This window comes from Chiloscyllium plagiosum, unplaced genomic scaffold, assembly GCF_037043375.1.
Source record: "Chiloscyllium plagiosum isolate Xiang-an unplaced genomic scaffold, Cpla_swu_hap1 HiC_scaffold_30, whole genome shotgun sequence".
Classification (NCBI taxonomy): Eukaryota; Metazoa; Chordata; class Chondrichthyes; order Orectolobiformes; family Hemiscylliidae; genus Chiloscyllium; species Chiloscyllium plagiosum.
In genome coordinates, this window is record NW_028270168.1 from 33,008,599 (window position 1) to 33,016,422 (window position 7,824).

Below are 7,824 nucleotides of genomic sequence, written 5' to 3' on the forward strand. Positions count from 1 at the left end.
GAGGCCCAGCAATCACTTCTCTCGCTTCCCACAGAGTTCTTGGGTACACCTGATCAGGTGCTGGTGATTTATCCACTTTTAACCGTTTCAAGACATCCAGCACTTCTTCCTCTGTAATCTGGACATTTTGCAAGATGTTACCATGTATTTCGTACAGTCTATATCTTCCATATCCTTTTCCACAGTAAATACTGATGCAAAATATTAATTTAGTATCTCCCCCATTTTCTGTGGCTCCACACAAAGGCCGCCTTGCTGATCTTTGAGGGGCCCTATTCTCTCCCTAGTTTCCCTTTTGTCCTTAATATATTTGTAAAAATCCTTTGGATTCTCTTTAATTCTACTTGCCAATGCAATCTCATGTCCCCTTTTTGCTCTCCTGATTTCCCTCTTAAGTATACTCCTACTTCCTTTATACTCTTCTAAGGATTCACTCGATCTATCCTGCCACCTGACATATGCTTCCTTCTTTTTCTTAACCAAACCCTCAATTTCTTTGGTCATCCAGCATTCCCTACACCTACCAGCCTTCCCTTTCACCCTGACAGGAATATACTTTCTCTGGATTCTTGTTATCTCATTTCTGAAGGCTTCCCATTTTCCAGCCGTCCCTTTACCTGTGAACATCTGCCTCCAATCAGCTTTTGAAGTTCTTGCCTAATACCGTCAAAATTGGCCTTTGTCCAATTTAGAACTTCAACTTTTAGATCTGGTCTATCCTTTTCCATCACTATTTTAAAGCGAATAGAATTATGGTCGCTGGCTCCAAAGTGCTCCCCCACTGACACCTCAGTCACCTGCCCTGCCTTATTTCCCAAGAGTAGGTCCAGTTTTGCACCTTCTCTAGTAGGTACATCCACATACTGAATCAGAAAATTGTCCTGTACGCACTTAAGAAATTCCTCTCCACCTAAACCTTTAACACTAGGGCAGTCCCAGTCAATGTTTGGAAAGTTAAAATCCCTTACCATAACTACCCTATTATTCTTACAGATAGCTGAGATCTCCTTACAAGTTTGTTTCTCAATTTCCCTGACTATTAGGGGGTTTATAATTCAATCCCAATAAGATGATCATCCCTTTCTTATTTCTCAGTTCCACCCAAATAACTTCCCTGGATGTATTTATGGGAATATCCTCCCTCAGCACAGCTGTAATGCTATCCCTTATCAAAAATGCCACTCCCCCTCCTCTCTTGCCTCCCTTTCTATCCTTCCTGTAGCATTTGTATCCTGGAACATTAAGCTGCCAGTCCTGCCCATCCATGAGCCATGTTTCCGTAATTGCTATGATATCCCAGTGCCATGTTCCTAACCATGCCCTGAGTTCATCTGCCTTCCCTGTGAGGCCCCTTGTATTGAAATAAATGCAGTTTAATTTATTAGTCCTACCTTGTCCCTGCCTGCCCTGACAGTTTGATTCACTTCTGTTCTCAACTATACCAGTCTCAGATTGATCTCTTTCCTCACTATCTCCCTGGGTCCCACCCCTCCACCTTACTAGTTTAAATCCTCCCAAGCAGTTCTCGCAAATTTCCCTGCCAGTATATTCATCCCCTTACAATTCAGGTGCAATCCGTCCTTCTTGTACACGTCACTTCTACCCCAAAAGAGATTCCAATGATCCAAAAATGTGAATCCTTCTCCCATACACCAGCTCCTCAGCCATGCATTCATGTGCTCTATCCTCCTATTCCTGCCCTCACTCGCTCGTAGCACCAGGACCTCCTTTTTAAATTTCTGCCTAACTCTCTGTAATCTCCCTTCAGAATCTCAAACTTTTCCCTTCCTATATCGTCGGTTCCAATGAGGACAATGACCTCCTGCTGGTCCCTCTCCCCCGTGAGAACATTCTGCACCCTCTCTGAGACATCCTTGATCCTGGCACCAGGGAAACAACACACCATTCTGCTTTTTCGCTGCTGGCCACAGAAACGTCTGTCTGTACCTCTGACTACAGAATCCCCTAACACAATTGATCTCTTGGAAGCCGACGTACCCCTCGTTAGAGCCAGTCTCAATACCAGAAACTTGGCTGTTTGTGCTACGTTCCCCTGAGAATCCATCACCCCCTACATTTTCCAAAACAGCATACCTGTTTGAAATGGGTATATCCACAAAAGACTCCTGCCCTAGGTGCCTACCTCTCTTACCCTTCCTGGAGTTAACCCATCTATGTGACTGTATCTGATACTTTCCCCCTTCCTATAACTGCCATCCATCACATACTGTTGCTGTTGCAAATTCCTCATCACTTCTATCTGTTTCTCCAGTCTTGTTGCAAGATGTTGAGTCCGAATTACAAAAGCCAATGGGGTACTTTGTAAGAAATTAAATCAATATCTGAAGAAGTACTCTACATTAGAAACATAGATTCTGGGATTATTATTCACTGTTCAGCGTTTTGAAGTTCATATCTGGCAATATTTTGTAATGAAACAAATCTAAAAATAGCACTTCATTTTATTTAAGGGTGGTGGTACATAAGACACTAAACTTCTTATTGTTTTGAGCTATGGACTGAAAGTGAGAGAAAAATAAACAAACACTGCTGCTTCAATAGGAGCGAGTTTGCAAGGAGTAGTTTGTAGTCGTGAATAAAACAAGTAAGCCGGAATAAAAACAGAAATTGCTGCAAAAGCTCAGCAGGTCTGGCAGCATCTGTGAAGAGAAATTAGAGTTAATGTTTCAGGTCAGGTGATCCTTTCCTCAGAACTGATGGTAGCCGGGAAAATGTTTTTTTTAGGCAGAAGATGGGGAGGGAGTGAGGAGAAAACGATTGGTGGAGATAGAGCCCAAAGAGAGTGAAGAACAGTAACACAGCAAACGAGTGGACAACGATCTGGCTACGAGGGCGAACAGCTGTTAATGGAGACCTGACAATGGGTGGTGTGTATAGCAGAACATGTAATCACAAGGCTTTGGTGTGTGGGGATGGAGGCTGGGACATGGGAGAGTTCAAGCCCTAAAGTTATTGAACTCCATATTGTTTCCTGAAGGCTGCAGGGTCCCCAAGTGGAAAATGCGGTGTTGTTCTTCAGTTTGCACTGAGCTTCCCTGGAGCACTGCAGCAAGCCTGCGACAGGGAACAGGGTGGTGTGTTGAAGTGGCAGGCTACTGAAAGCTCAAGGACATTTTTGTGAACACAATGTAGGTATTCTGCAAAGCGGTCACTTAGTCTACACTTCGATTCCCCAATGTAGAGCAGTGAGAGTGAATGCAGTAGACTAGTTTGTGAGAAGTGCAGGTAAAGTGCTGCTTTACCTGGAAGGTATGTTTGCACCCTTGGATACTGAGGAGGGAGCAGGTAACTGGGCAAATATTACACCTTCGGCGATTGCAGGGATAGGTGCGTTGAGGGCGGGGGGGGGGCTTGTTGAGAGTGAAGGAAGAGTGGACCAGGGTGTCCCAGAGGGAATGGTCCCTGAAGAAGGCAGGCAAGGGAGGGGAGGGGAATATGTGTCTGGTGGTGGCATTTTTCTGTAGGTGATGGAAATAGTTTGGATGTTTTGGATGTGGATGCTGGTAAGATGGTAGGTAAGGACAAGGGGAACCCCACTGCTATTGCAGAAGGGAACAGAGGGGGTGAGGGCCGAAGTGGGGGTATGGGTAACTGGTGTCTGTAATGGCTCTTCAAATGAGCATCATTGCCTAGTGTCAGTTCTCCTGCTTTTCCCTTATAGCCTTATACATTATTTCTATCCAAATAATTATTTAATGTCCTCTTGAATGTCTCAATTGAATTTGCCTTCATCAAACTTCCAGTCAGTACATTCCATATCTAACCACCCACTGTGTAGAAAATTTTATTCTCATGACATTTGCTCCTTTTGCAAATCACTTTAAATCTACACCCGCATGTTCTTGTAACTTTTATGAGCAGAATCAGTTTCTCCATTTTTACCTCAATTCAGCCTGCTCATGATTTTAAAAACTTCTATCAGTTCTCTTTTTCCCAACATCTTCAATCTATCCTCATGGCTAAAATTCCTCATCCCTGGAACGTACTTGGAAATCACTTCCGCACTCTCTCCAATGTGTTTGTATCTTTCCAATAATGTCACGCCTGGAACTAAGCGCAATGCTCCAGAGAAAGTCTGTGAAGTGTTTTCTATGATTTTTAGATGAATTTCAAACCCTTTCTTTAGCTATTGAAATCCTTAGCTGAAGGGGCCATTTCCTCTTTCTTGAAGGTAGGCCCCGATTTTTGTTCCTGAGTTGGGTTCGAAGAAGCCGGAGAATTCCTCGGTTCTGCAAATTGGATTTTTAAAAGCAGCTCGGAGAAAGCAGCAGGAGAATCGATGTTTCGAGCATAAGCTCGATGAGCATTCCTGATGAAGAGGAATTCCTGCCCATCGAGATGCTGCCTGACAGGCTGTGCTTTTCCAGCACTACACTCTTGACTTTAAACGCAGCTGCTTGCAGATGCAGATGCAAGCCCTGGGGCTTCGGGCTTGCATTCCAGAAACAGCCGAGAAAGCTGTGGGTTTCTTAGGAGTCTGGCCAGTGTCCTGCCTTGGGACTCCAGCAGTGTGTCCAAAAATTGAAATAAAAGAACAAAATATGAAACACATCTTCAGCATTTATCCCTTACTTTCCTTGACCCCCATGCTCCATCCACATCATCTGACCACCAAATGCCTCGAGCCATTCTCTATGGCCAATTAAAACATCATCTTGATGCAACCCGAAGCCCCTCTACTCATTTCTTTGGTCTGTCAAAAAGGGCAATACCCCTCTACCTACAACCTGTGAGGTTTCATAGTTCCATGCCTACCTATTACTGATCACCCTTACCCACTTCACTGAGCATATTAATGCACCTAGTATCCACAAGCTACCATGGACTTGGAAACTTTCCTTAATGATCCTCAATGGAATGCTACTGTGCAGAAGAAAAAGAGTTATGTATTGTTTGGAACTCCACATTGGGATAAAACGTCAACCCAACAGGCTAGAGAATATAAATGCACTCAGAGTATTCTGTACTGTAATATGTCCTGCTCTCCTCACCCCCGATAGGACAGAGAAGAGTCAATGAAAAGCATCAGAAAGCTAGACTTTCTAATGAATGAACAAAGTACCTGGATTTCATTCAGCCAAGAACTATTAAAGAAGGCAAATAATGTTATCAAAATCTTATCACTGCAAATATGTTCTTACATCTATTTATAAAAGAATTTCATTTGTATATCAAAGTTGCATTTGTTGCTAGTATTAATGGGTTTAGGTAATCTGAAAGTATAAATGGATTCTTCTAATAGTCTAAATCTTCTAAGGTTGTGCAGCTAAACACTACATTTGATTAATAAAAGGTTGCTGTCATGCTGATTTTCAGCATTGTCAAGACTTTAATGCGTGTTATGTGACAATACTATGGCTTTAAGAGGTGTATTATGTACTTTTTTTATGAAGAAAGGGTGGGATAGAGGTAGTGAACAGCCTGCTCAAGGCTAATAAAGTAAACAGCTGGTGAGGGTTTGGGATTTTTCAAAGTTGGAACAGTAGAAGCAGCCTGAATGGGTGGGGTCAAGCTCCCACAGAATCAGATTCTAGTTTTAGCTTTCAGAAGCAGTTGCTGCTGGAATCTTGAAGTTGGATGTGGAAATGTTTTTTCCTCTCTCTCTCTTACAGCTAAAAGCTGGGCTTCTCTTCCTGCTGCTAGAATTGCATGTGGGGCAATCTATTTTATTGAATTTGCCAGGGGTGTGTTTATGGGATTGTTACTATACTGGAACATTTATTTAGGAGTAATTTATTATTTGTTAAGCATTTTGATAGAGTTATAGTTAAGCTAATTCTTTTCTTTTTTTTCTTTTGTCTGTATTTTAATTGCAGTGTAAAAATAAAGTGTGTTTTGCTTAGTTTGGCAAATCAAATTGCATCTGGAACACAATGCCTTATACCTCACCGTTAAAATAAGAAGTTAGAGTCTGGACTATCTTCTTAATATCTTCAACCTCAGCGAGCTAACTTATAGACTTATATTTTGAGCGGGTTCGGTCTGGTCCATAACAGTTACATATTTTCAGAAAGAATGATTTCCTCAGCAAAATTACTACTAGCTGTATGAAAAAGCACAGGTGTAAACAACATAGCATCAAGCAACAGTTTACCCAGTGTAGACAAGAAGTCCCAATGGGGTTAGTTGAAGATTTGTGAACAAAGGAAAAGTTTGGAATATCTTATTATAATCCACTGCAGGTATATCAGACTCTGTTGCGCACTCTGACAGTATGCACAATTGAGGAAGCCATCTTCTGTGACTTGTTCAAAGTAAAAGTTATAAAAAGAATGTTGATTTATGTTAACTCAATTTTTGTCCTTTATCTCTCACATTTTGTTTGCATAAACACAGTTCTTGTGATCATGTGAGAAGATCAGTTTTAAGGGGTTATTAAACCTGACTGTAATATAACTGAATTGTCACTTATAGTAGTACAATATTTAATGCAGAAATAAATCAAAATTTAGCATCAGCTCCTTCACACCAGTCGGTTTAATAATTCTCCTGGTTGGTACTTCAGTCCTTTTGCTAGCTCTTACCAGTTAAAAAATTAAAAGCCTTGGTGAATGAACAGAGCATTAGGATGTTAACCATTAGTCTTTGTAAACGCTTCACTTCCAAAATGCTCCCTGATAGAAAGGTTCATTATTTCACTCCATCAATGGGAAGGACCTGGCCGTAAGGACTGTTCTTCAGCTTAGATGATGAGGCTGATGGGAACGCCCATACAATTGCATTTCTCCAAATTTGCTTCCAACCTATTTTAGTGGTGGGGATAATCTATTCATTTAAAACTGAACCTCTCACATTTGTATCACATGGCACAATTTGTGAGAACATTGCAATTTTGTTTACATTTTGGATATATTTTGTTGCATACAAATTATCGCTTCTCGGCCTTTTGGCTCGGAATATGTGTAGTTTCTGTTCTTATCAGTTTAATCGCTGATATCTCTTGAACGTGGGAGTGTTTGTATTAAATGGATTTTTGGAGCAGGGAGATGGCTTAAGGGCTTGCTCTGTCCTCTCCATGTATCAGCCTGGTATTGCAGTGTGGTGGGCGGCACGGTGGCCTCACAGCGCCAGAGACCCGGGTTCAATTCCTGCCTCAGGCGACTGACTGTGTGCAGTTTGCCCCGTGTCTGCGTGGGTTTCCTCCGGGTGCTCCAGTTTCCTCCCACAGTCCAAAAATATGCAGGTTGGGTGAATTGGCCACGCTAAATTGACCGTAGTGTTAGGTGCAGGGGTAAATGTAGAGGAATGGGTCTGGATGGGTGTGCTTTGGCAGGTCTGTGTGGACTTGTTGGGCCGAAGGGCCTGTTTCCACACTGTAAGTAATCTAATTTAATTTTGAAACTGACACAGCTAGTTAGGAATTGAAGGACAGAATGTACTGAACTGGGAAATCTGAATAAAGCACTCCCAACCATATGCTTCCTTTCGGTTGATAATGAATTTGAATGCAAAAGGAGCAGCTGAGGTGAGTTGCATGAACACGTTTAATGCAAAGCAGGATGTGTACATGAGAAAGAAGTACGATAGAAGATTTTGGGGATAGGGTGCAAACAGGCATTGGTTGCCTCTGCATTAGGAGAGGGCATGCCTGCGGAGATCGATTGAGAACTCCTGAAATATAGGGTCCTGAGAATGTTTGAAACCTCTCCAAACTCCTTGAAATTCCCATAATGATATATACACCACCACCTTCTCAAGGGCAAATATGGACGGGCTATCAATGCTGGCCAGTCAGCGAGGCCCGAATCCCACAAATGGACATTTAAAAAATTAAATACGAACCTGGAGAAATTGGCTTGTAGA

The 7,824-nt window shown here is 42.2% G+C and overlaps 1 non-coding gene across 1 annotated transcript; it reads left to right on the forward strand.

Annotated features, from left to right (window-relative positions):
* Positions 1–6,891: 6,891 nt before the first annotated feature.
* LOC122563805 (U2 spliceosomal RNA) lies at positions 6,892–7,085 on the forward strand. The gene has a single exon (XR_006315742.1). It is a non-coding gene; the product is annotated as a U2 spliceosomal RNA (small nuclear RNA).
* The last annotated feature ends 739 nt before the right edge of the window (positions 7,086–7,824 follow it).